General features: G+C 45.0%; 1 long non-coding RNA gene across 2 annotated transcripts in view; it reads right to left on the bottom strand.

Moving 5' to 3' along the window:
- Positions 1-16,149, bottom strand: part of LOC115302941 — a 47,122-nt gene extending 30,973 nt beyond the window's left edge. Inside the window, exons 1-2 of one of the 2 annotated variants that reach the window (XR_003913733.1) lie at positions 15,949-16,149; positions 6,115-6,248 (exon numbers count right to left, since the gene is read on the bottom strand). This is a non-coding gene — a long non-coding RNA (uncharacterized LOC115302941). Of the gene's footprint in view, positions 1-6,114; positions 6,249-8,818; positions 9,046-15,948 lie in introns of those variants that run through there. The other variant, XR_003913732.1, reaches the window with a different exon arrangement.
- Between the last annotated feature and the right edge of the window lie 11,110 nt (positions 16,150-27,259).

The raw sequence follows: 27,259 nt of genomic DNA, 5'->3' as shown, positions 1-27,259 counted from the left end.
CTTCCCCCTTGACCTCTTTTCCACTTTGGGAAACCTTTGCCCCTTACTCAGATACCAATTGCCTGCTGAACCATAGATTTAGCCACAGGCATAATGCAAGCAGACCCAAATGGAAAAGAGGCAGGGAATGGGCTGGGGAGATGACCTGGAGGTGAATCCTTGCCTGGGAACGGAAGGGCCTGGTGGGCACAGCATTCAAAACCATAAGGTACAGATGATAATTTGGCAATATTGCAATTAAAAGTTTTAAATGTCTATGCTCTTTGAAAAGTAATTCTCCTTCCAGATATTTATCCTAGACATCTGGTCTATGTACCAAACGATGCATGAAAAGGATGTTCATTCCATCATTGTTTATCAAAGCAACAGATTGAAAATAACCTAAGCTTTATGGTACATCCATGTCATGAAATACTATACAGTCATTAAAAATAATGAGGCAGCTCGGGGCACCTGGTGGCAGAGTCAGTAAAGCATCCAACTCTTGATCTCGGCTCACATCATGATCTCACAGTTTGTGAGTTCAAGCCCCACATCGGGCTCTGCACTGATGTTGCAGAATCTGCTTTGAATTCTGTCTCTCCTTCTCTGTGACCCTCCCTTGCTTATGCACTCTCTCTCTCTCTCTCTCTCTCTCTCTCCAAGTAAACAAATAAACTTAAAAAAAAATAATGAGGCAGCTCTTTGTATGCTGATATGGAATGATCTCCAAGGTACAATTTTAAGTGAAAAAGCAATGGTCTGGAAAGGAAGAATGACCAGGTGGGACACGAGATTTTGAGGGCAAGGAAAATATTCTGTGTGATCCTGTAATGCTGGATACCTGTCATCACACATTTGTCCACACTCACAGAATGAAAAATACCAAGAGTGAACCGAGTGAACTGTGGACTTGGGTGACTATAACATGTCACTGTAGGCTCAGCAATCGTAATAAGCATACCCCTCAGGTCGGAGGTGTTGACCACGGAGGAGGGCGTGTACGTGTCAGTGGTCGGTGCAGAGTGTAGACAGGAAATCTCTGTACCTTCCTTTCAATTTCTTGTGGACCTAATACTGCTCTAAAACATAAAGTCTACTTAAAAATGAATAAATAAATGAGTCTTTAAAAAGCAAGATGAGAATAGTGTTCTTTTATTGCTCTCATGGTGGAAAAGAGAGAAACTACATAGACATATACAAATTTGTACACACACATATACACCCACATATATATGCATGTAAAATCTCCAGAAAGATCTATCAAAACATAATAATAGTGGTTGCCTCAAACACAGAAACTGGGCAACTGGGCCAGAAGACAAAAGGAGACATACTTTTCACTGTGTATCTCTCTGCATCTTTTGGATCACGTTACACCATAACAAATTACCGACTCAAAAACAAATCAAAATTTCAAAGAACAATAATAGGTTTCAAAGGCCTGTGACCAGTTTGGTTCCACATAGACTAATGAGGAGCTCAAGGGCAGGTTCCTATTTGGTGCAGGGCAAGAAGCACATCAGGAGCTGATATATGCAGCCAGGTAGAGCTCTCTTCCTTTGGGGTTCAGATGTTAGCATAGCTGGGAACACAAGGAGCAGGGGCTGGCCATCAAAAAAAGAGAATGATAAAAGCTACTTAGGTGGTTGTTGGGGCCCCCATATGTGCTGAGAGCAGAAGCGAAGCTCCAGGAAGGAATCGGGGGACCCTAAGCCTAGCTTGCATGGGGGGGGGGGGTCACACGAGAGTAGGGAGGGGTGAATGCTAAGGAAGATGGTTAAGGCTTCCAGGCATGAAGGCCCAGCCATATGCACCTGCTGGAGAGGGCAAGGCTGTAGAGAGAGCGCACCCCCACCCTCAATGAGGCCAGGAAGATAGGAAGACCAGGGAGTGGACAATGGAGAAACTATGCAGTCCGTACTTACGGGATGTCTCATTCCCTCAACTTCTTGCTAGGTGACTGACTAATTTGGTAAACTAATCAAGACACATTATCAGGCATTATTTCACGAACACCTCATGGGGGCACAGAGGATGTTTCCTCCTGAATCGACTTGACATTGCAGTATTAATAGCTGTCAATTATTTGATTTGTTCATCCTTCCCAGGGGCAATTGCATTGAAATTGACATTTCAGACACTCAGAAGAATGTGTGCCCATGGGAAGTTATTTCAAGAGTATGACAGGATGATAGAAGAGAGCTATTTGGGACAAGAGGCCTTCTCTGCACCCTTCAAAATGCACAACACAGGGGGATTATTCGATTCACCCACCTTTCTTCCCAGGTCATCCCTGAATAAGACTGACGACCACTTTCAGAGAACAAAGGCAACATGCAGTGGAGCCTGCCAGTGACTGCTTCAGGGCTAACCAAAGGGCCTGTGTCACCTGAATGGCTCAACAAAACACAACTGACTTGGGGTCTGTCAATCAGACATATTCCACTGGCATAATTTAGCTGCCACAATATGTCCAGTCTGTAAAGAAATAAATTGCCGGATCCCAAAATAATGCTCAACACAAGGCATTGCAAGAGCCCCCAACTATGAACCGCAAGAACTTGTCCAACCCTACCCACAGAAAGAACAATTAATTACTTTTCAAGGACAAAGCCCCTTCCTTTGTGTTGCCACTGACAATGACAAACTCAGCCTGTCTAGCCCACCATCAAAGAAAAAGCCAGTGAGTGCAATTTACCATGATCACCCACCATTCACTAGGACTCACCAACTACCCTAGTGACAGGCTTCCTTTAGTATGCAAGGTGCGTACACTCCACAAGCCTCTCAATTGCCCTGGTGCAATTATTGTATTGATTCGATGCGGCATTAGCTCCACATTTAAGGTGGTTTATGTTTTTTAATTTGCAATTAAATCAAATGATGCCTCCTCACTAAGACGGCTGACACTTGTTTATATACTGCAGCAAGCGATGAAGGCAACTTTTATTTAGCACCATAAAACATGCAGGATGGAGAACTTGAAATTTCCAGCAACTCAATTTCTTGCCTGGCTCTTCAGCCTAGTAAAAAATCAAAGGGCCTACCCATCCCTTGTAAAAACGGTCTGAATGATTATGGGTGCTTTATAGTGATAATCTAATGATGTCACCAAGCAAACAACATTGGAAGGATAATGTTATGGAATGGATGGTTGTGCCCCCCAAATTCTTATGTTGAAACCCTAACCCTCGATGTGATGGTATTTGGAGGTGGGGCCTTTGGGAGGTAATTAGGATTCAATGAGATCATGAAATGGGACCATCATGATGGAATTGGTGTCCTTTTAAAAAGAGGAAGAGAGATTTCTCTGTCCATACATACACACCAGGGAAAGGCAATGGGAGCACATTGTAAGAAGGTGGCTGTCTACGAGCCTGAAAGAGATCCCTCTCCAGAACTGAATCTGCCAACACCTTGAACTTGGATGTCCCAGCCTCTAGGATGGCGGAAAAATAAATATTGAAGCCACCCAGTCTTTAGTATGTTGTCATATCAGCCCAAGCAGACAACACAGATAATAACTGGAGGAGTAGCAAAAATACTTGGTGATTTTGCTGCATCTTCCCTTCTGGACGATGTCCAAGCACTTGGCCCACTCAATTTCTTTCCAGCCTCTGATATGGATGCACTATTTCTCCTTTTGCTGTTGCATTCTGGCTCAACATCAATCTCAGGACTCTTCTTGCTCCAGGAACAGGCAAAATGGTAGTTGATAAGAGTTTCGGTCTCAGGAGGGCATCCCAGAATCAGAGCCGTATCAGCAGTCACTGAGCACTTCCTCTGAAAACTCAGAAATATCTCAGGCTGCCCCATCCCCAGCTCTTTAAATACAGCGCACCCAGCAACTCACCACATGACAACTGGCACATAAATAGCAGCTGCAGAAAATAGTGCCTGGCTTTTTTTTTTTAATTATCCCAACATTAACAACCCAGGAAAGGAGCACGAGCCGGCAACACACATGGACGGATGAGGGGTAGAAGGAGGTAAAGGAAGAGGAGCTCTCAAGGGCATCTGTTGCTAAGAGATAATGAAAGAGGACTACAGGGAAGGTGGAAAGGATGACTTCCAACAGCAGGTGGCACTCAGGTGACCTCAGTGATAACTATTTTGGTGGACTGATGGAGGTGGAAGCCAGCATGAGGAGTCCAGAGGCATGAAGACCTATCAGGGCGCAAGGTGGATGCTCCCCTGCTCTGCACACCCCAGAGACCAGGGTTGTGCCTGAAAAGGGAGGGCCCTCATTTTAAGTACCTCCTCTTAGCAGTATTCAAAAGGACACTTCTCGTGATATAATGCTCATCTCTTTACGATTAATAGGATACCATTTACTACACTAGCAACTTAAGACACTGGTTTACATAAAAATGAGCATTACTTCACTGTGTGGGTTTGGCGCTAACTGCCCCTCCCCCTCTGAGATATTGATGAAATTCCACTAGCAGTAGCTTGAGGAGCATGTCCGTGCTGGTCCTCTAGTCTGGCTTCACTACTGCTTCGTAGCTCTTGGCTTCATCATCCCCACTCCATGTCTATGCCCTACGCCAACCCAAGATCATTGCTGACCCATGACCATCTATGATGGACCAGACACTTGCTCATACCAGAGCCAGACCAGCATTTACTGGGAGTTCTGTTTCTACAATGCCCCTAACTTCTCAGTAACAGGTGAGTTAGCTCAGACTTCCCTGGCGTTAGTGAGAAAAAGAAATCTTGAGTACTATTGTTACCAGAAAGCTCTTTCCCCCATTATTCCAAGCCCCTTGAGACACTGGGTGGTGGAAACTTGCTCTTTCAAGCAAGTCTTCTTGCTATAGTCTCAACTGGTCTAGGGCACTGAGGAAGAGGTTTAGTTTTATGGGGGAAATATGGAAGAGATTACACAGAAACAGAGTCCTACTGTAGTGATTCAATCCCTTCCTCCAGAAATAAAAATTATCCCAGGAGATAAAAGGGAGACAGGAAAGGGATGGCTCTTGCCCTTAGGGAGGAACTAAGGTTCATGAATTGATCTGATATTAATGGCAGAAAAATGAGTGCTATGGGCAGTATTTTATTAACTAGTTATTCAGGCTATTTGGACCAGGAAAAGTGAGGACAATTAAACTCATTTAGAAAAAAAATGATACTGACACTCAATAGTCTCTCCTTACCAAGTAACCACCAGGAATATGTTTAACAGAAGATTAAGGAAAAAAACATGAAGAGGAAAGGCAATACCATTATGGGTTAAATTGTGTCCCTTCAAAAAAGACATGCTGAAGTCCTATTCCTCGGAACCTCAGAATGTGACCTGATTGGGAAAAAGGATCTTTACAGCAGTAATCAAATTGAGGTCGTGAGGGTGGCCTCTAATCCAATATGACTTCTTAAAAAAAAAAAAGGGAATTTTAAACACAAAGACAGACACACACAAGAGAAGACAATGTGAAGACACAGGGAGAAGACAGCCATGTGACTGGAGGGATGCATCTATCTATACGCTGAGGAACGCTGAGAATTTCCAGCAAATGGCCACACACTAGAGGCAGAGAAGCGTTCTCCCCAGAGCCATCAGTGAGAGCGTACCCCACCATCACCGTGACTTCAGACTTCTAGGCTCCAACACTGTGAGACAGTAATTCCTGTTGTTTTAAGCCTCCCAGTTCAGGGTCCTTTTTAATGGTGGCCATAGGAAACTAACACACTATCAAAGCCAATGCATACATTAATCAGAGGTCTTATCCCAATTTCTGGAAAATTAAAGTGGGGAAGAAATCTCCAATTTATGACTGAATAACCATGTGATACAGATTTTTTAAATGATATGTTTGGTAAGGCAATTGTGGCAATGTTGAGGACAGAAGCAAAGACAGAAAAAGAAAAATCCAGAAGTGTTCATAGTTTGCTACAGAGATATCAATTTTGTTCTGGGCTTCCTAGTGACCAATTCAAAGAAAGAAACCAAGGGTGTGAGGGCCACCTGGCTGCTCCATCTGTCAGCCCTCTGGATCCCTAGGGTTGATTCAGCTGATCTGGCTGGCTAGGCAGATGACCCCTTCTCCCTCACCACTCCACGTGTGTTCCTCCTGAAGCTGCATGATGCTCAGTAGAAGAGGATGAGCTGCCCTAATAGAGGAGGGCCATTACCTGGTCAAGCGGAGCTGCACTGCCCTGCTGGAACCTTCAGAAAGCTCTCACAGTCCATTAGTGGGAGCATGTAGGTGGTCAAGCTTGCAAGACATCAGACACATCCAAATGAGGCACTGCATGCGGCAGTCCGCCTTTCTTTAAAGAAGGAAGGAAGGAAGGAAGGAAGGAAGGAAGGAAGGAAGGAAGGAAGGAAGGAAGGAAGGAAGGAAGGAAGGAAGGAAAGGGGGAAGGAAAGAAGGAAGGGAGGGAGGAAGGGAAGGAAGGAGGGAGGGAGGGAGGGAGAGAGGGAGGGAGGAAAGGAGATGAGGAAGGGAGGAAAGGAGATGAGGGAGGGAGAAGAATGAGGGAGGGAAAGGAAAGAAAGGAGGGAGGGGGAGAAAAAGGAAGGGAGGGAGGGGAGGAAAGGAAGGATGGGAGGGAGAAAGAAAATCAGTTACATAACACAATTTCCACATGGAGGAAGAGAGAACAGTTATCAGGAGAAGCAAAGCTATTTCTGGTACTGAAGCCTAAGAGAGAGTTAATTAAGAGACTTGTCTGATTACTGAATTATATCCTCAGCAATATCTTTCATCCCATAAACACACTGTTTAGTTCTGACTCACAGAGGGCTCTATCTTATAATATCCTTCATTTTTAGCCAATGACCATGCTGCCTGATAAAAGCTGTGATTTTCAAAGCTAAAAGGACGTCAACTGGCTTAGAACTCTCTAATGGTGAGGCTTAATCCAGAGACAAAATCTACAATATTGTAAGCTGTGTTTCCCAAATGCTAGTCCACACGCTAGGTGCCCCAGGTGATCACCTTCAAAATGATACAGATGTCTGCACCCTACCCCTGGGAATCTGATTCACTGGACAATTCTGGTGCCCAAGCAAGCCATCTGGAGAATGATAAAGTGCATAATCTCAGACAAGCCCCCTAATATATAGGCATACTCCTCTCCAGCCAGATTTTGATAACTTGCACAAAAGGGAAGTCCAGATGAGATTCCTGGCCAATTATTGGTTTCCTCAGTGTGCCGATGTAGAGAAGCACTTAGCACATCACTTCAAAACGGTTGTGTTCTGGAGCTGAAGTGACTCACCACCTACCCCTCCATGTGCCCAGCAGGGCTCAGGGCTTGGTCTAAATCCCAACCTCACCATTTATAATCTACATGACCTGTCTAGGCTTCACATGGCCTAGACAAATGGGGATGACAAGGCCAGTCTCATAAATGTGTTATAATAATTAAATTAAAACGTATACACAAGGGGCACTTGGGTGGTCAGTTGGTTAAGTGTATGACTTTGGCTCAGGTTATGATCTCATGGTTTGTGGGTTCAAGTCCTGCGTTGGGCTCAGCACTGACAGTATGAAGCCTGTTTGAGGTTCTCTCTCTCTCTCTCTGCCTCTCTCTCTCTGTCCTACTTGCTCTAAGTAAATAAATAAACTTAAAAAAAAAGTATATGTGAAACTCTTCGCAAAGGGCATGCATGGTAGAAAAACCCAATAAAGGAAGATTTTTGTTGCTTAATCTTCTTTTAGGAAATACCCTTTTTCTAAGACTACACCCCAAGGCATGCTCCCTAATCACAAGGTAAACATTGAGATGCTGGATCACAGTGGGCGCCCGCTGGCTACCACCAGCCCTTGGTAATGCCATCTTCCCCACGGCCCTCTCAGGAGATGGAGGGGCAAGTGTGCAGGAAGCAATGTGGAATGGAGCAGACTATATTCTTACAAGAATGAGGACAGATATGGGAGCAAATGACTCAAAACCTATAAAAATAAGCCCAACTCTGCTTGCAGCACTTAAATGCAGTGAGGACTCAGGAGGCCTCCTGGAAAATGGTTTCTGTTATTTTTATTTAGTGAGGGTCTTTTAAATCCTTTATTGGTTAATCCTCCTATTGGCTGGATAGTTCCTTCTTGTAGCATCATAAAGCTAGATGCAATCTCGGACGGGCTATTTTGGGGCCTTATTCTCCACCTACAAGCGTTTGTTTGTCTAAACCTGAGTGCCCAATGCACCCAAAGTGTGTTGTAGGATAGCCAATTTCTATGTCTCCCCAAACCCATGAGCTCATGGCAGGGGGCGGGGAGAGAAGGTACTGAAGGGAGAGAAAAGGGGCGGATGGTGAAACTCTGAGGTGGGAGGTGAACAGTACAATTAGAAGCAAGCTCATTAGGGGTCTCTGGGGAGGCAATGTGATCACCAACATCAGTTTTGTCTCGGTCACATCTATTTGATGGTCTGTGATGCAGCCATTTACAAATGTCTTTGGAGAGCACACGCTAACATGGGCAATGCTCATTTCACACCGGTCTGTACACTCAGCATAGAAATAATAGCTACATTTGAATGAGCACGAACTCCCCACTCTTTATATATATTAGCTCATTAAGCCGACGCCCTACAGTCTAAGTTTTATTATTGTTCCAGCCTGGGAGGTGGGAATACTCAGAAGCAGAGAAGGTAAGTCACTGGTTCAATGACTAAGCATAGAACCAAGGTTTAAAGCCCTACCTGCCTGACTCCAAAACCTGCATTTTCATGTTTGCTGGGGTGCAGGGTGACCAGCGATGACCAATACAGACGGTTGAAAGGAAATAGATCAGTGTGAATGCATCAGAATTTTGGGAGTTTGGACATTTTTAAACAGTGCTTGGTATTTGTCCAGAAGGGTCATAAATTTCTTTTATAACAAAGAACATACATCAAACATGTTTTTGTTCATTCCCTTCCCACATGACATCCCAGTGAACAGAAGGCTGCCGACAGCCCTCGTGACCAGCCCTGATTCCTGCCTGGGGCCTCGGACTGAGAACCCAACAGTCCCCACTCTGTGCTCTGCATGAGGAGGGCTGCTTCTTCAACACACGAGATGAGACTTCAGATGTCTTCTCTTTGCTCTGCGGCTGTTTGCCAGCTCCAACCAACCTAGCGCCAGGGGGAAAGAGCTGATGATGGCCAGGCAAGGAGCTGCTGCTGCTGCCTCAAAGCCCCTTGGCAATTCTATTCATTTCCTACTATAAGAAATTAATGCAGAGGCACTCAGTGGTGGCTCAATCAGTTACCATCCAACTTCGGCTCAGGTCATGATCTCATGGTTCTTGAGTTGGAGCCCTACATCAGGCTCTGTGCTGACAGCTCGGAGCCTGGAGCCTGCTTCAGATTCTGTGTCTTCCTCTCTCTCTACCTCTCCCTAGCTCATACTCTGTCTCTCAAAAATAAATAAATGTTAAAAAAATTTAACAAAAGAAATCAATACGAACTGGGTAGCTTAAAACAAAGGTATCCTTTCCAAAATCAAGGCGGCAGCGGGGTCACACTCCCACCAAAGGCCCTAGAGGACATTCCGGTCTTTGCCTCTTCTAGCCCCTGATGGCACCAGCTATTACATCTGTCCAGTCTCTACCTCTGTCTTCTCTCGTCTGTGTCTCCTCCTTAGGTCTCTTGGAAGGACGTCTGTTATTGGATTTAGGCCCTACCTGGATAATCCCGGACGGCCTCATCTTTAGATCTTTAATTTAATTACATCTACAGAGACTTTTTTTCCAAATGAGGTCATATGCACAGGTTCCAGGAATTGAGATGTGCACATACCTTTGGGGAGAGTTAACTATTTAGCCCACCACAGAGACCTCCCCCTCTCTAGCCCAGAGCTCACGACAAGAGGCAATGGGAGCAGACATGAGATTCACATCTTGTGGCACCATTGGTCCTGAGCCTCAGCAACAAGTGTTGAATCATCCATATCCAATAAAGACAGGTCGGCTGCCAGTTGAAGAAAGGTGGACCAGGAAGCCCCTCTCTCCATGTCTCCCAAACCAGCAATATCTCTTGCACAGCAGGTAGGGACAGACTCCAAATGAAGCAGTGTCCCTTTAAGTTCCTGAGGCCCCAAACCTTGAAATCTCTCTTTAATTGTATGGTAATCATTAGGGGCTTTGTCAGGGAAGGATGACAGGAGTAATCACCCGAAAACAGATTTCTACGTAATTTATACTTAGTCAATCCAAACCTAATTCCTGAGTGACCTATACTGTGCCTAAGGAGCCTGAAATAATCATGTATTTACCCTTTACCCTGAAATTAGATGGTACTTACTATGCAATTACCCAGCCACTAAGTGACAATTACCGTGTAATTAAATGGCCAGTGGTTACCATATTATTAAATAGCACGGACATGATATTCGTTCCAGAGAAGCTTGCACTGTCGCCACAGAATTAAACTCCCCATCAAGAAATTACAGCCATTCTTGGGAAGTTCTGCTTTTTGCTTGGATGGCTTTCAAGCTGGCAGAAATTCCAAGTGCCATGTGTCTCCAAAGGAGCCAGGATACGGCCAAAGCCAGGCATAGACAGAACACAGCCTCCTGAGTGTGCGTCTTTCGCCACACTGGGACAGCCCGTCTGGACCCCGACTCCAGGTCAGCACTAGGATATTTCTGGGCAGATTCCTCCATCCTTCTCCAAAATGATGCTGCAGAGGAGCAGCAGACATCATGCTTTTTCTCTCTGGGTGTGAGTCCCCACCCAGGAGTGCGGCACATTAGGAGAGCTTGAAGCCCGGAATAAGGCAAGAGCCTGTAAGAAAGAGTCACTAAAATCATCATTATCAACATAAGCTGGCTCCTCAGTTCCACAAAGAGAGGCTCTCTCTTTCGCTGCTCTGTTTATTGCCCTATTGACAACGCCATCGTTGGCACAAAGTAGATGTTCAATAAATATTAGTTGGGGTTATTTACTTTTATTCACTCATTATTGGTATACATCTACTAGGTGCCAGCCACTATGCACTAGAAACTTCTAAGGACACAGAGATCTGGTGGAATTTCATGGACACTGAGTCACTTGCCCAAGGTCATTATACAAGCAGTCAGTGGCAGATGCAAGACCAAACACAGGTCTGCCTGACTCCAAAGCTATGCTCTTTCTGAGACACCACAACCTCTTGGCCACATATAGTCTCAATCCACCCTGATGACTAAGGAGGGCTTGGGAAGATAATGGCTTACCGAGGATAATCGCTTTGGGGACTAAGCCTCATTTATGCAAAGCAACCATGAGAGTTTATGTAAGCTGTTACTAGCATTTAGTAGAGAAAGAAAGTAAGGCTCAGAGAGATTAAGCAACTCAACCAAAGTCACACCACTGGTAAGTTGCTTGGAGTTGAACTTGGACTCAGAAGCCATCTGTCTACCCGGTGTAACTGGAGAGATACAGATTGCTTCCCTGAGGCTCTCACTTTCTTACCATTAAAATTCTATGTTTTTGGGTAAGCATCATTTCCAAGTGTTACTACTAAGATGTAATATCTCACTAGCACTCTCTAACACCCTAGATCAAATTACCTAGCCTCCAAAGACAGATTCAGGAGGAAAAATGAGACCAGACAGGAATGGATAGAATTTAAGGCTGTACAGAGGAAAAGATTCAGGCAATCAGTAACAAGTAAGTCTTATCTTGAAAGTCAACTCTGATCAATTGATCATAGCTTCTTGGAGCACTATGTTGCAAAGCCTTTTAAGCCAACTAAGGTTGCATTAGGGCTCAGCAGGATAAAGTATCATGATTGATTAATGATGTCTGCCAGGGACACTAACTGAGGAGTGGCTGCACAGGGCCAAGTATTTACCATCTGTGATCTAAACTGTGGAATGCTACAAAATAAGGTCGGGCTTAGCAATTATCAGGACTAGAGAGAAGCCAGTGTGTGAGACTGGAAGACCAACTAACAGAGTAAGCAGCCAAAGACATTGTTTTTCTTGAATTCAGATACTCAAAGGAAAAGTGAAAAGTCCCAGTAAAATGAAAACTAGCAAGGAAACCCAGTCTCAGTCCTACTGGGTAATACTTTGACCCATCATTGTGTCTCCCTGGGTCTCTAAAGGCATTTGAGTAACAAATCTCCAAACGCCTTCTAATTTCAGGATTCTATAGTCTTTAGTGCATTGCACTGATTTGAATGAAAATAAGGGAAGGAGATAAACAGGACAGAAATGGGTAAAAGCTGATCAAACACTCTTCTAACTCTCTATTAACGGAATATCAGATATAAGGCAGAAATTGGCATCTCCATTTTGGCCAAGCTGAGTGTTAGACATCAATTCAACATCCAAGTAGAAATGTCCAGTAAGCAGTCAACAATGTAAGTCCTGCAACAAGGGATGTGCCTGGGTAGAAGAAATATATTTGGGAGTCACCAATAAACAGATGGGACTTGGTAAGATCTCCCAAGGAAAGAATGTAGCTGGAAAAGAGGGCCAGAGGGTTGTCCCACATTTAGACTTTAGGTGGAAAGAAAGGGAGGCTTCAACAAAGACTGAGAAGGAATTCTGGTGAGGCTGGGAGAGGACCATGTGACTGTCACAGAAGCACTAGAAGAACGGGTTTCAAGGAGGACATTGTCCATTTGTCCAATGCTGCTAAGAAAGAGAGTCACACATGGAAAGACAGTTAGCCTTGGCAAGTTATGTCATTGGTGACCTTGATAAAAAACTGTTTAAGGGAGTGATGGAGACAAAGTTTGATTGGAGTGGACAGACGAGATACTGGGAGGTAGAGAAGTGGAGATAGCAAGCATGGACACAATGCTTGGGTTCAGAGGATGCATAGACAAAAACTCACTGTGAGCTTATAATGTTTAGGGAAGAAAGTATATGAAGGGTCTATCATACCACTTGACCCCGCAGGTGCTCAAAAATACAAATTCCTGTCCCTTTAATCCTCCTGCATTTAATCAGTCTGCCATTTTCCACAATGATGCCTTTCCGACAACTTGTCAGGGCTCCCTGTCAGATTCTAATATTGAGATCCTTTTGTCTTGACCTTGGCCCTGGGGGAATTTGATAGACCTGCAAGGCTTGCCTGTACAACCTTTCACATCCCATAGTCCTGTCAGATGGATGTCTCATCAGGCAGGCCACTGCTAAGGCCAGATGACACCTTATCCAAGGAGAGGAAATTAATTATGTACAAATGACTTGGAAAGAGGGTCTGCCAGGGAGGTATGTGAGAGACCCATAAATGCTGCAGTGATGGCTGTCACCATCAGCCACAGAGTCTACTGATCCTCCTGGAGGAACTCTACAGTCCATATCCTAGGGCTACCAAACAAATGTGATTATGGATCATTCATCATGCTTTCTAAGCAAAGACAGTAAACCATCTATGATAGCTGGGGACCCTCATACTGGCCAATCCAGTGCATGCATTAATCTGTTCAACATGCATTTCCTGAGCACCCATCTGCAGATCACTATGCTCCATGCTGAAGGGTAGACAATGAAGTATATGACATTGATGTAAAATTTGTAAACATTCATTGAACATCTACTATGTGCCCATATTCTAGATTCTGAGGTTCATCAGTGAGCAAGACAAACGAAAATCCTAGCCTTTACAGAGTTTATATTCTAGTACCTCTGGGCCCTCGGCTCAGCACTCTTGTAAATCAGGAAAGAATAACAATTAATATGGAGGGTGAAATCCCCGTAGACCTGATCAAATGGTTAAACGTCTACCCAAAGGTTCAGGTGGCAAATGCGTTAGCACCCATCCAAGGGACAATCACCCAACTGTGTAAGGCTTCCTGAAGAGGCTGGAACTGGAACAGAGTCTTAGAGGATAGAAACTTTTTTTTATTTGAGAGAGAGAGATAGCATGCTCGCGAGCTCACCCGCACATGTGCAAATGAAGGAGAGGCAGCGGGAAAGAGAAAATCTCAGATAGGCTCCATGCTCAGGGCAGAGCCCAAGGTAGGACTCAGTCCTATGACCCTGGACTCATGACCTGAGCTAAAATCAAGAGTCAGATGCTCAACCAATTGAGCTACCCAGGTGCCCCAAGGATAGAAATTTTTGACCAAAAAAGGATGGATGGAGAGGGCTTTCCAGGAGGGCAAATTGAGAATGCCGATTTCTAACCACTAAGCCACCATGGAGTGTCAAGATTGAAAGAAGCAGTGGAGGTACGATGGAGATGAGCAAGAATATCCAAGACATGTCAGTAAGAAAAGATGAGCAGAACAGACTGAGGAATGATTATGGAGCACCTTCAAAACCAGCTTGGGGAGTTTGGCGTTGGTTTGCGTGGAACCGTGTTGGCAGTCTAAGCAAGGAGAGGACATGATGAACACGACAGCCCATGAGGAAGAGCTCTGTGCGCTGGAGATAAAGGAGGATAACAGCAAAGGGAAGCCTGTGTTCTGTCCCAACACTGTGCTAGATGCCTTACGTATAGAATCTCATGTTTTCTTCTCAGATTTTTAGACAAGTTTTTATTTTGAAACAACCAAAAACTCACAGAAAAGTTACAAGTACAGTTTTTTCTTTCTGAGCCACTATATTGGAAACCCCATCACCTCTAAATTCTTTTGTGTTGATGTCCTACACAAAAGGATATTCTCTCACATAGCTGAAATATAATTATCAAAATCAGCAAATTAAGATCATTACCATCATTTGATCTTGAGACCAAGAATGCACTGTGGGCCATCATCAGGCATGATGAGGAAAACAGAAAAGCCAGACTGGCTTTGGCTGAGGAGTCCCTGATGAAACACCTTGGGCCCTAGCCTTCATCCCTGCCATGCAGTGACAGTAGGGGACCAGCACATAGCTTTATTTTAAGAATTAAATGAGATACGACCTATTAAGTGTTTAGCCCAGCCTGGTGCTAAATAAGTACTCAATAAATGTTAGCTACTGCCCAGTGAAAAACAACTCTGGACTTCGGTAAGGAAAGATTTTTATCTGAAAGGATTATTGTTAAGACAAAAAAAAAGAGACTACTGCAATCCAGAGGACATTCCAGCCACAAGATCTACAAATATCTGATGGGTCGATGAGAAAGGAACTTTTCTTTTACTGGATGGAGTGAACCAGGCTGGGGAAAACCAGCTGTCGGGGGAGAGGATGGTGTAGAGGTGTCTGGTTCTAACAGTAAATTAGAGAGAGCAAAGCAGAGGGGGATTTCTTGAATCTTCACTATTTTCTAGGATCACAGGGCACTCGTAAAATTCAACATTGTCACAACACTGAAAACATGTTTGATCTCTGTAAGCCTCTGCTTTCTCCTCTGTAGAATGGGGATAATAACAGTTACTTCTCAGGACTCCTGGCCCAATCATATGAGACAAGGGATGCCATGTGCCCACCCCAGGTCCTGGTGCCTGGTAAGCGCTAAATATTATTTGTTTTTAACATTGCAAATCCACTAAGTTTCAAACACTGTGCTCAGCACCATAGGACTGGAAAACAGCTTCCAGACTGAGGCACTGAGGCAGGAAAGGCATCTGAGATTAGGACCCAAAAAGTTATAAAAGAGATACGAATCGATGCCAGGGCCTTGCGGGCAGGCTGGTGCTGAACCAGCGCTTCAGCTGCAGAGCCCATCATCCTCGTCGGTCCCACTGGCCATTCAGAGGACCCAGTCCTGGTGTCCCTTCCTCCATCCTGCCTGAATGCACCGCAGACTTTAGGAGGACATGGATTGCCTCTACCCCGTCCTTGCTGCCAGCTTGTAAGCAGTGAGAGGAGACAAGTTTGATCACCTCTCTCATCCCCTGGGCTGAGCAATTCTAAGCCACAGGCTGTCTGAAATTAACACAGTATGGTGTTTGGGGAAATTCCAGTAGCTTCATCAATCTACCCAGACACAGAATCCTGGCCACTGCACTCACTTCGTCCTTGTGCCTGGAGGCTGGGCATATGCTCCGAGCCCACCCTTCCTGCAGATGGTTGGTGGCTGGGCAGGGCAGCACACAAATGCTTCTCCATGCATACCCAGCTACAAACCCGTGACCTAAGACACTCCCCACAGGCCGCACAGCCACCTTGTCCCATGATGCTGCTGTGTTAGCCTCGTGAATGCTGGTGTAAACATAGTTCCCTCCGGGCAGCCAGCTGGAGCCTTGCCCACCAGCATGGGTGCACTTTCCACACTCTAGGCCTCACTGCTCAGAGCCGCTCTGCCACTCTGCCCTCAGGATCCACAGGGCTCTGGGAAGCAGGGCCATCGTGCACTCCAATGGTTTTATTCCTGCCATCCCCACCCTGGCGACCCCATCTCTAAGGAGCTCCTCTTTGATGAGTGCAACAACAATGCATTATGATCTCACAGGGCCATCTGGTGCATGCTTTGGATGTATTTCATCTGGGGGCAGATCAGCTCCCACTGGGTCTAACCTCAGATACGAAAGCCGGAAGCAGAAGCAAAAGCCGTAGGAAAATATTCTTGTGGGATGCTTTTCTGGTGCCTTTGCCATGGAAAACAGGACTTAAAGTCAAACCATAAAAGGCAGGGGCACCTGGGTGGCTCAGTCAGTTAAGTGTCTGACTCTTGGATTCGGCTCAGGTCATGATCTCATGGTTCATGAGATCAAGCCCCACATCAGCCTCTGTGCTGACAGCACAGAGTCTACTTGGGATTCGGTCTCTCCTTCTCTCTCTGCCCCTCCTCTACTCTCTCTCAAAATAAATAAACATTTAAAAACAAAGCAAGCAAACAAAAAAGGGCAAATAATACAAAGAGACCCATTTTCCTGTGGGTGGTCTCTGTGTTTGACCCTGCCCCCAGATCTGATCTTGGCTTCTCTGAATCTCGATCAGGGCCGGGGGCAAACACTGCCCAGGTCAGTCTGTCACTGAATCTCACCTCTTTGGGTGGCACTTTAGTACAGAGGTGTCTCTACAAAGCCTGAAAAACAACAGCTGCAAGACACATGTGGCCTCCAGATACAACGCTTTGGCTGACCCACTGATGGCCTGCATATTTTAATTTTGTCAGTCTTCTTTAATCCTGAAGATATCACCCAATAATCAAGATTTCTAGATCTCACTGGGGAAACAAAATCAGAAGATCTGATCACACTGAGCCCACACATCTATGTGACCAAATTGACCAGAGCTAAGTCACAGCTGCTTCCTTACAGGGTATATGCTGCCCAACTCACCACTGTCCCTGGCACCCATTCATTCATCAACAAAAGTGCTGTGTGCCTGCACTGGGCCAGCCTGTCCCAGGTCCGCTGATACAGTGGAGAATGGAAGAGCCAAGTTTCCCACAATTTCAGAAAGCACTTGCTCACACCCACCTCATCTCTTACCACTGAGGGAGGGGGCAGGTGGCATTTGTCATCAAACTTATACCACTGTCCTTTTAGCTGAGCTAAGGGGACAGCGCTGCTCACACCAGCCCCAAACACTCGTGTCTATTGCTAACAGGCCCCTGTAGACACTGGAATTGGAACACATACTCTAACTCTCCTTTATCTGCCCAACCCACTAGGTCAGGATGCTGGAAGTGTGCAAATGGGACACGCTTTTTTGTATTCTTGGCATTTACATTGGTGTCTGTCAAAAAGTGGATTCTTAGCAAATAGAAATACAGACATGGGAAGATGTACACCAAGCATTGGTGAAATCAAAAGAATTGAAAAGATAAGTTGGAGACTGCCTATGGGATTTTGGTTCAGTTAGGGGAATGTGACCTCAGGCGAGCTTGAACTGCAGTTACCTTGATACCCTCTCCTGTCTGATCAAACACAGTTATTTCTTTGATGCCTCCTTGCTTATCAGGCCACCCTCTGCTGGGCCACCTAGGATCAGGCCCACTCCAGGACTTATGTCTGGAAAATAAGCCTTGAGGATACACTTGCTGCTGAGCAGAAATCAGGAGGAGATGTGGTGTAACAGACTGTGTGTCAGACAAAGCCCACAATGCACACCAGGTGGTCCCAAGATGCCAGGACAAGAGAGCACTGTGGCACCAATTGGTACAGGTCTCTCTGACGCCTACCAGACAAATGTCTAGCTATCCTCAATGGCAGATTTCTAATGGTAAGGGCCAAATGATGATGACTCAGAGAGGAGGAGTACATGTTGAGCATGAAGCTCCAACACTGTGCAGGGGCTGGGCCATTGCGGAGCCGCAGTCGGCATAGCACTGGGTGAGGTGGAGAGCAGTGATGCTCTTCAGGGCACAAGGGGCCTCCAAACGCTCTAGATAGAAGGGCCTCAGCTGGCTCCAGATGGATCTGGTTTTCTTCTTGGTAAGTCATTTAGAGCTGGATCTGGGAACTCTTGGCTGAAAGAGTGGTAAGGAAGATCCAAGGCCAATAAAAACAGCCACTCCTAAAGCCAGCTGGTCACCTGCATGAGTCACTCTTTCCCCTCTTCGTTTGCTCTTATATCAAGATATAAGTGGTGGCTTGACATCAAGTCCACCCAAGGAAGGAACAAAGGCAACGAGGAGAAAACAAACCAACATCAGCTGAATACTTGTTGAGTACTAAACACTTTGAATGCACTGCCTCATCATTCCTCCCTCCAAACCAATGAGGAAGTGCTTTTCTCACTCTCCATTGTAGACTTGAGGGAATTAGGACTTGGAAGACTAGCAATTCACTCCAGGTCACACAGACAGTGAGGGGGAGGAGCAGGGACTTGAATCCAGGTTGACTGAATTCCAGAGGTTAAGTTCTTCACTGCCAGATGAGCCTCAAACATGACAATGTCTAAACTCAACAGCTTCAGCAAATATTTTGGTAGGTGGAGTTTACGAACGTTAGTCAAAATTAGATTCAAAGAGTCTCTATGAATTGAGTCTCTTGGGATCTCACCCCTTGAAATAACCCCCATCCTACAGATGGGGAGAGGATCAGATCTGCGTGGAGCTTTCCAAGGAAATCCAAAAGCTGCCTTCTCCTCCTCTACTCTCCTAATTCCCCCTAATCCTGGAGATAATCAGAGTGCCAGAGGATGAGGTTGAATTCCAAGGGGGCAGTGCTAATTCCCAGGGCTGAGAAAGACCTATGCAGGCTCTTAGAGTTGGAGACAACCAGCCAAAGCCCAGTCAGCAAAGTCAACACATGAAGGAGGTTGCCCAACCTTCCCTTCTCTCCACATTCTCATCCTAAGAACTGGCTTCATGGCTTAAAATACTGGCTACATTCTGGAGATTCTAGGCTGCAGACATACATATCCAAAATAGAGGCCCCACCACAGCATCCCAAATGTAATATGTCCTCAACAGAATTATTATATGCCCCCATCTAAACCTGTCCCTGTTCCCCCAGCCTTCCCCATCAGTATCAACACTGCTGTTCACCCAGATACTAAAGCTAGAGTCCTACGATTCAATCTTTTCACTTCAACTTCTTATTATGGAAAAGTTCAAACACATACCAAAGTGAACAGAATACTGTAACAAACCCCGTTGCCCCCAAGACCCAACTTCAACAATTATCAACTCACGGCCACTCATTTCATCTATAGCCCCATCCCCTTCCTCCCTCTCAAAGTGTGGTCCATGGACTCCTGGGAGTCTCTAAGACCATTTTAGAGAAACTTTAACATCAAATTTATTTTTATTATCATGCTAGGATATTATTTACCTTCTTCACTGTATGGACACACGTGCTAAAGGTGCAGAAGTAATGGTCGGCAAACTACTGGTGCCCAAATGTGGATCAAGGCAGCATGAGAGCATTGCTTTCTTGACTGCCACTCACTCACATTAAAACAAACACCAGCTGCTCTTAAGAGGTCCTTGAAGAATTAGTAATAATTTTATGAAACCTCAACTTTCTTAAAAAATTTTTATCATGTATTTGTTTTTGAGAGAGAGAGGGAAGGAGAGAGAATGGGCAAGTGGGGGAGGGACGAAGAGAGAAAGAGACACTGAATCTGAAGCAGGCTCCAGGGTCTGAGCTGTCAGCACAGAGCCTGACACAGGGTTCAAACCCAGGAACCATGAGATCATGACATGAGCCAAAGTTAGACACTCAACCAACTGAGCTGCTCAGGTGCCTCTATGAAACCTCAACTTTTGATTTCACATATGTTCCATATGCTGTGCCACAAAATGGAAGTATGTACCGATAAAGGGCTTATGCTACGAGTATACCAAAGTATAAGAGTTGCCTCCCAGAACAGCACTTGCACAAATGTTTGCGTGACCAGCTAAACTAGCCGGTTTTTTAAGTGTTCATAGAACACCATTTCTACTTGAAAGTTTGACTCATAGACAAACTCTGGTTATACAGACTCAAGTATTTGACACAAATTTTCACAGAAATGAATAAAGTGAGCTTGTCATTTCAAGGAAAGCAACTGACAACACTTGTTACCAATGATAAATTCAACCCATAAAGCAAAAATTAGAATTTTGAAAAACTGTATCTACCACCATGAGTTTGACAGCTTCCAAATCAGTGATGATATTATATATGTGATATTTTAAAAATATTGTATACTGAGGGGCACCTGGGTAGCTCAGTTGGTTAAGCGTCTGACTTCAGCTCAGGTCATGATCTCATGATTTGTGGGTTTGAGTCCCACATTGGGCTCTGTGGTGACAGCTCAGAGCCTGGAGCCTGCTTCAGATTCTGTGTCTCCCTCTCTCTCAGGCTCTCCCTTGCTCGTGCTCAGTCTCTCTCTCAAAAATAAATAAACATTTAAGAAAAATTAATATTGTATAATGAAATGTACCAACATTTGGAAGACTTGCACATCCAGTAAGCTGGTATTTGTAAAGGACCAATGAATGATAACATAAGATCACACATGGGCAAAAGATCTATTTGAAAGCACAAGATAAACCAGTGGATTGTAATATTAACAGAGCACAGAAAGTTCACTGAGATGGTTACAAATAGGAGCTAACACTTTTGATTTAATTTCAAAGAAGAATATCCACAATGACCTGGAAAAGTCTATTAAAATACTCTTGCCTTTACCAACTACGTATTTGTGTAAGGTCAAATTTTTTTAATATGCTCCAACCAAAACAACGTATTGCAACAGACTAAATTCAGGAGCGGATATGAGAAGCCAACTACCTTCTGTTAAGCCAGAGGATCAAAGACATTTGCAAAAACATAAAACAATGGCACTTCTCTTGCTAACTTTTGAAATGTCATTATGGTTCATAACAATGTCACTTGCATTATAAATACATATAAATAAATGTTATTAAGTAAATATTTAAAAATTGTTTAAGGTTTAATTTCCAACCTAATAAATATCAATGACTAAACTCACATTAAAAATGCCCTTTAGGGTCTTCAATAATTTTTAAATAGATACATGTTCTGAGACCAAAACATTTGAAAAACTGCTGATTTGTCCTATCAATATTTCCGTTTGGATCTCTTAAGGATCAGGAGTCTTTTTATTCTTTTAACGTAATCAATCTCACTTTTCAAATGAACAGCTGGCGGCAAAGCTGTTGAGGAAAATTTAGAATTAAAACAGACACCGCAACTTGCAAAATATACCCTGACTCACCAACAGATAATCTGTGCTACCCCAAGCCATGGTGTAGGTTCTGAGACTATATCTAAAGCACAAACCTTTTTGATACCAGTTCATTCAGACTCCTATCTTCCCAACTAAGACCAGGCATATGGATCTTGGAGATAAACTAACCCGCATACAGATCCCTGAGTTCTGAAGATAAGACCTCCTGGGGCATGTGGCTGGCTCAGTGAGGGGAACATGCAACTCTTGATCTCAGGGTCATGAGTTCAAGCTCCATGTTGGGCATCAGGTTTACATTTATTTTTTTTTAATGTTTATTTATTTTTGAGAGAGAGAGATAGAGACAGAGGGTGAGTAGGGGGGGAGCAGAGAAAGAGGGGGAGACACAGAATCCAAAGCAGGCTCCAGGCTCTGAGCTGTCAGCACAGAGCCTGACGTGGGGCTTGAACTCACAAACTGCGAGATCATGACCTGAGCCAAGGTGGAACGCTCAACCAACTGAGCCACCCAGGTGCCCCTCAAGTTTACTTTTTAAAAATTAAAACAAAAAAAATAAAGATAAGAACTCTCACTGTGGCAGCAGCTTCCAAAGTAACAAAATTCTGGTCAATTCCTGTTAAGGGCATCTATGACTAACTCTAGCCCCTGAAGCTTTCTAAGTACCACTTCCCTATGGGGTATTACTGAGTACTCTACAGCTCCCTGTGGTGTGCAGGCTCCCTTGCTGCAGCAATAATAAATCGACATGTTGTTGTTTTTAACACAGCTGTGTTCCATGTGTGACCTACAAATGATGGGATCTGAATTCAAGACATGACCTTCTCTTGACCAAACCACTGCAACAGCCCCTACCTATGTTCCGTGTTCTGCTGCATAACAAATTATCCCAAAACTCAGCCACTTAAAACAACCACTTTAACTTGTTCAAAATTCTGTGGATCAGGAATTTGGAAAGGGCAGAACAGGAACACCTGTCTCTGTCCCCTGATGTCTGGGGTTCAGCTGGGAAGATGCAAAGACTGGAAGCTAGAGTCACCTAAAAGCTTGTTGGCTCCCATGTCTGGCACATGGGCTGGGAGAACTGAGACCCTGAGGCTGTGGACCAGAGCACCTCCATAGAACCTTTCCATGTGTTCTGGCTTCCCCACAACATGGCAGCCTTGGAGGAATGGAGTCCGACTTCCTCCACTGCATTCTATTAATTAGGAGCAAGTCAGAATCTGATTGAGTTCTAGAGGAGTACAGTCAGACTTCTTTTTTTTCCCCCCAGACTTCTTTTGATGGAATCTTAGAAGGTTCTAGAAGAACATGCGGGAAGGGAGTTATTGTTGACAGCCATATTTGAAGAGTATAATCTGTTCCTCTCCCTTTTAGTTTTATTGCTCTAACGACCATATTCCATCCAGTAGGTAAAGTCATATAATTCTAATATTAACCAAGTTCTGTCACATCCTGGATGGAAATCCTTCAATGATTTCTCCTCACACTGGGGGATGGGGAGAGTGTTAATCTAGGCATTTTACTGCAGTCCAGAAGGCTCTGCATATTCTAGTTCTATGTATCTGCCACTGTCTTGCTCACTTCCTCCCTCTGGCTGGTGCCTCCTCCCTGACTCTTCAGAAGTCTGGTTTCTTCTCAGGCACCTGGGTGGCTCAGTTGGCTAAGGTCTGACTCTTGATTCCGGCTCAAGTCATGGTCTCATGGTTCATGAGATCAAGCCCCACTTTGGGTTCTGTGTTGACAGTGTGGAACCTGCATGGGATTCTCTCTGTCCCTGTCTCTCTGCCCCTCCCCTGCTCACATTCTCTCTCCCTCTCTCTCTCTCTCTCTCTCTCTCTCTCTCTCTCTCTCTCTCTCTCTCTCTCTTTCTCAAATAAACTTTTTAAAAAGTATGGTTTCTTCTTATCCTTCAACTTTCACCTAAAATGTAATCTCCTCAAAGAAGCCCTCCTTCATAATCCCCTGCAAAGTAGCCCCAGAACCCATAGCTCAACTAATTGATTATTGGTTCATTAAATGATTGATTGATTGATTGAAGGCAATTTAAATAGCAGAAAGGCATGGCTGCGGCAGAATCAGAAATCTCTATGCAGGTGCCAAAATTTGTTCTGTGAAACATTTAGTTTAGATGTTCAATAGACATTATTTAAAATCTAAATTCAGGGGTGCCTGAGTGGCTCGGTCAGTTGAGCGTCGGACTCTTGATTTCAGCTCAGGTCATGATCTTAGGGCTCATAAGTTCAAGCCCCACATTGGGTTCTGTGCTGACAGCATGAAGCCTGCTTGGGATTCTCTCTCTCCCTCTCTCTGTCCCTCCCCCATTCACATGCACTCATGCTCTCTCTTTCTGTCTCAAAACAAATAAATAACTTTTTTAAAAAATAAAAATCTGAACCCATAGCACATACCCTTATAAAAACTTGAGTAAAATCAAGTAGCAGAATTTTCATGGTGGTGTGATGGCTACATGTCTGTAATATGCTAACTGCGTGCTTCTCCATGAGAAAGATGTGACAGACAGCAGCCCTCAGACTTATGCAACCACAACATGTTTTTTCAAGTAGTATCTCCTGGCCTCACTTTGCAAACCCCTTCTCCACACATGTATGTCCCTAAGTTCATAAAGCAAAGGAAACTAGAGTCTCCAGCATGTTGTTCTGTCCCTCACCCACGTCTTCCGAGTGAGTTACTAATAACAGGAAACCTGTGGAAGGTCCAGCTCTTCCGGGAATAGCCTGATTGGGTGGAATTGAGGTCATACTTTTAACTAATGATCCTGATTGGCTGTCAGTAACATTCCACCACTGCAATACTGTCCAGCAAATATATGAGCCTCTCATCTGGATATATGAATTATATTCTTTAGAGCAGTGAGTCATTGAGGCCAGGCTCTGCTGAGGATTGCTTTTTTTTTATTGGGCCAAGAACCTCCAGGCTGGCTCCGGGCCGGCTCCCATATAGCAGAAGCATGTCTATAGCTTCCCAGAAGCAGACTGGCTGGCCCTGCAGAGAGGGGAATGGGTTCACCAAGGGGCTATAACCTGGACAGCTCGAAGGAGGTGATTTGTCTCTGATGTCCCAATACCCAGTTCCCAGAATACATCTCTGCAACCAGCAGGAAGGAAAAAGGATTGCATTTTTAGTAACTGCTGGTCCTGGATAATGCTTGCTAGAAATTCTTTAGAGGGGGGGTTGATTTTATCAGAAAATCAAAACAGAATATTGTTATAGTTTAACTAAAGCTGACCCTCTCTCCCACCCACTCACTGCATATGGAACTTAAGTTTGATAATCCTTCAGTCCTGATGATGAAACCAGCACATCTCAGTAGTGGTGGCAGCAAACCACAGCCCTTGCTGCGGGCCAGGCACCGTGGGAAGCTCTTCACAGGTATTTCCCTCCACAGCCGTGTGAGACAGGAATACGTATTGCCCCCATTTTACAGATGAGAAAACCAAAGTACCAAGTGGTCACTGCCTTGCCCGATACCCCACAACTAATGAGCAGAAGAGCAAGGGTCTGAATTCAGGTATAGCCAACCTTAAAACTGATGCTTTTAACCACTCCATGGCTTTTCTTTAATGTGTTAGTTTATTTTTGAGAGAGAGACAGAGTGTGAATGGGGGAGGGGAAGAGAAAGTGGGAGACACAGAACTTGAAGCAGGCTCCAGGCTCCGCACTGTCAGCACAGAGCCTGACACAGGGCTCGAACCCATGAACTGTGAGACCATGACCTGAGCCGAAGTCAGATGCTTAACCAACTGAGCCCCCCAGGCGCCCCTCCATGGCTTTCAACTAATGCAACAGCTCAGCAAAACTGTGGTGTAACTAGTACAACAGATCAGCAAAGCTGACGGCCAGTCCCACCTGCCTAGGGATATAGAATTTAGCAAAGCATCTCAATCTTTACTGTGCTCACAGACCACCTGGGGATCTCAATAAAAAGCAGATTCTGACTTGTCTGGGGCAAGGCCTGAGATTCCGCATTTCTAACAAGTTTCTAAGTGATGCTGGGTGCTGGCTCCCCGGAAACACTTTGAGACAATAGTTCTCAAATTTTGCTGCACATTGCAGTCACCTGGAGAGCTTTGAAATATCCTGATGTGCAAGCCTCAGCTCCTACCAAATAAATTACAATCTCCAGGGACAACCCCAGGCATCATGAATTGTTTGTCCTCCTGGGTGATTCCAATGTGCATCCAAGACTGAAAACCCTGCTCCGGGATCATGAGATGCCCAAAGAATAGTTAGAGGGGGAAGCCAGGTCTCAATTTGCTGCTGAGGTGGGTGAATTTCAGAATTCGCTTTATCCTTGTTGGAAATCCCCCCCAGATCATCACCCTTCTTATTAACCCGTCACCACCTACAAAATCAAGGCAGCCCAGGCTCTCTTCAAGGCTAGACGTCTGGCATAATGCCAGATATCAAATAATTTCAGTTGTCTGCCGCCCCCATGCCTTCCCTTCCCTCACACATACACGCATGTACTCTGTTACTCCTCACACTTCCCTAGGGCTCACCAATGTGACCTTGAACTTGCACTTGGCCACCACCACTGTAATCCATCCCCCACCCACCCACAAAGGCTCAGAACACTGAGCTGCTTCCTGGCACACCCACTCCACTCATCAGATGGAAAGTGTGAGCATAAACACCCTGGTGTTACCGAAGCAGTGGGGGCTGCACCAGCTGTCTGCTTCTCGTGAGTCAAAGCAAAATACTCACAACTGACATACGGAAGAAAAGAAGACCGAGGAAGTATGTTGAAGCTGAAGTCTTTTGAAAGAAAGGAAGGAAGAAAGGAAGAAAGAAAGAGAGAGAGAGAGAGAGAGAGAGAGAGAGAGAGAGAGAGAGAGATGAGAAAGAGAGAAAGAAGAGAGGAGAGAGAAAGAAAGAAAACAAAAGAAAGGAGAGAAGAAAGAGAGAAAGAAGAAAGGGGGGAGAGAGAGAGAGAGAGAGAAAGGAAGGAGGGAGGAAGGGAGGGGGTAATTAGGGCAAAGAAAGGATGTCAAAACAGCCTTGTGGTAAGAATTTGTGCTGTCCCCCAAAAGCCTACCCCTTCCATGCGTGTGTGTTCCCCACCCCCCACCCCCCACTGCTGGTGGGTTTCCCATGCATACTCCTTAGCAGTCCTTGGTCATACTTTTCACTCTCAAACCCTCCCCAACTTGGTTTTCTCTCTACACCCCCTTTCCCGTTGGAAGGCAAGGGAAATAAATTAAGGAAATCTTTTATCTTTAAGGCTTAAATAGATGTTCTTCTCAGGGGAGGCCTGGAGGTCAGTGGAGATAAAGTCAGAAACATACTGTTAGCAGAGAGCAGGGCACAGCGGGCCACCATATGTTCAAACGGGGAAAACAACGAGGAATCTTGTCCAGAGATGCCCAGGGATACAGCTCATCAATAGAAACAATACCATCAGAGGAAGAAATCACAAAGAAGGCCAAGAGATACATTCCAGAACATGGATGCCGTCAACAAGTCAAAACTATTTTAAGGATGAGATATAAACAAGTTTCTCTAGAAAACTGGGCTGAGCCCACCATACTCTGCAGCAAAGCACTCCCCACACCCTCAAAGGGAGGTCCCTCATCAGATCTCAGGCGATGTGTCCCATCACCCTGGAGTTGACGAGGCCAGATGAGTCGCCCAGTTCTCCCAGAACTTCTGGGGCTTGCACCGTCAAAGTCTCGTCTACCAAGAACCCCCCAGACCCAGGCTAACTGGGACAGTCACTCGTTCTGCCCCTTCATCACCTGGGCATATGTCCTGGCCAACAGTGAGATGCCTCTCTCTGGAACTGGGCTCCTCGGTCCCCTTTCCCAGCCATGGCTCCCACAAATGGGCGAGAGAGAAGGCCCTCAGCTTTCTGGGTACCCAGAT

The sequence above is a fragment of the Suricata suricatta genome, chromosome 9, assembly GCF_006229205.1.
Source record: "Suricata suricatta isolate VVHF042 chromosome 9, meerkat_22Aug2017_6uvM2_HiC, whole genome shotgun sequence".
Classification (NCBI taxonomy): Eukaryota; Metazoa; Chordata; class Mammalia; order Carnivora; family Herpestidae; genus Suricata; species Suricata suricatta.
The sequence above is the reverse complement of the archived record's forward strand: the minus strand, read 5'-3'. Positions and strand labels throughout refer to the sequence as shown.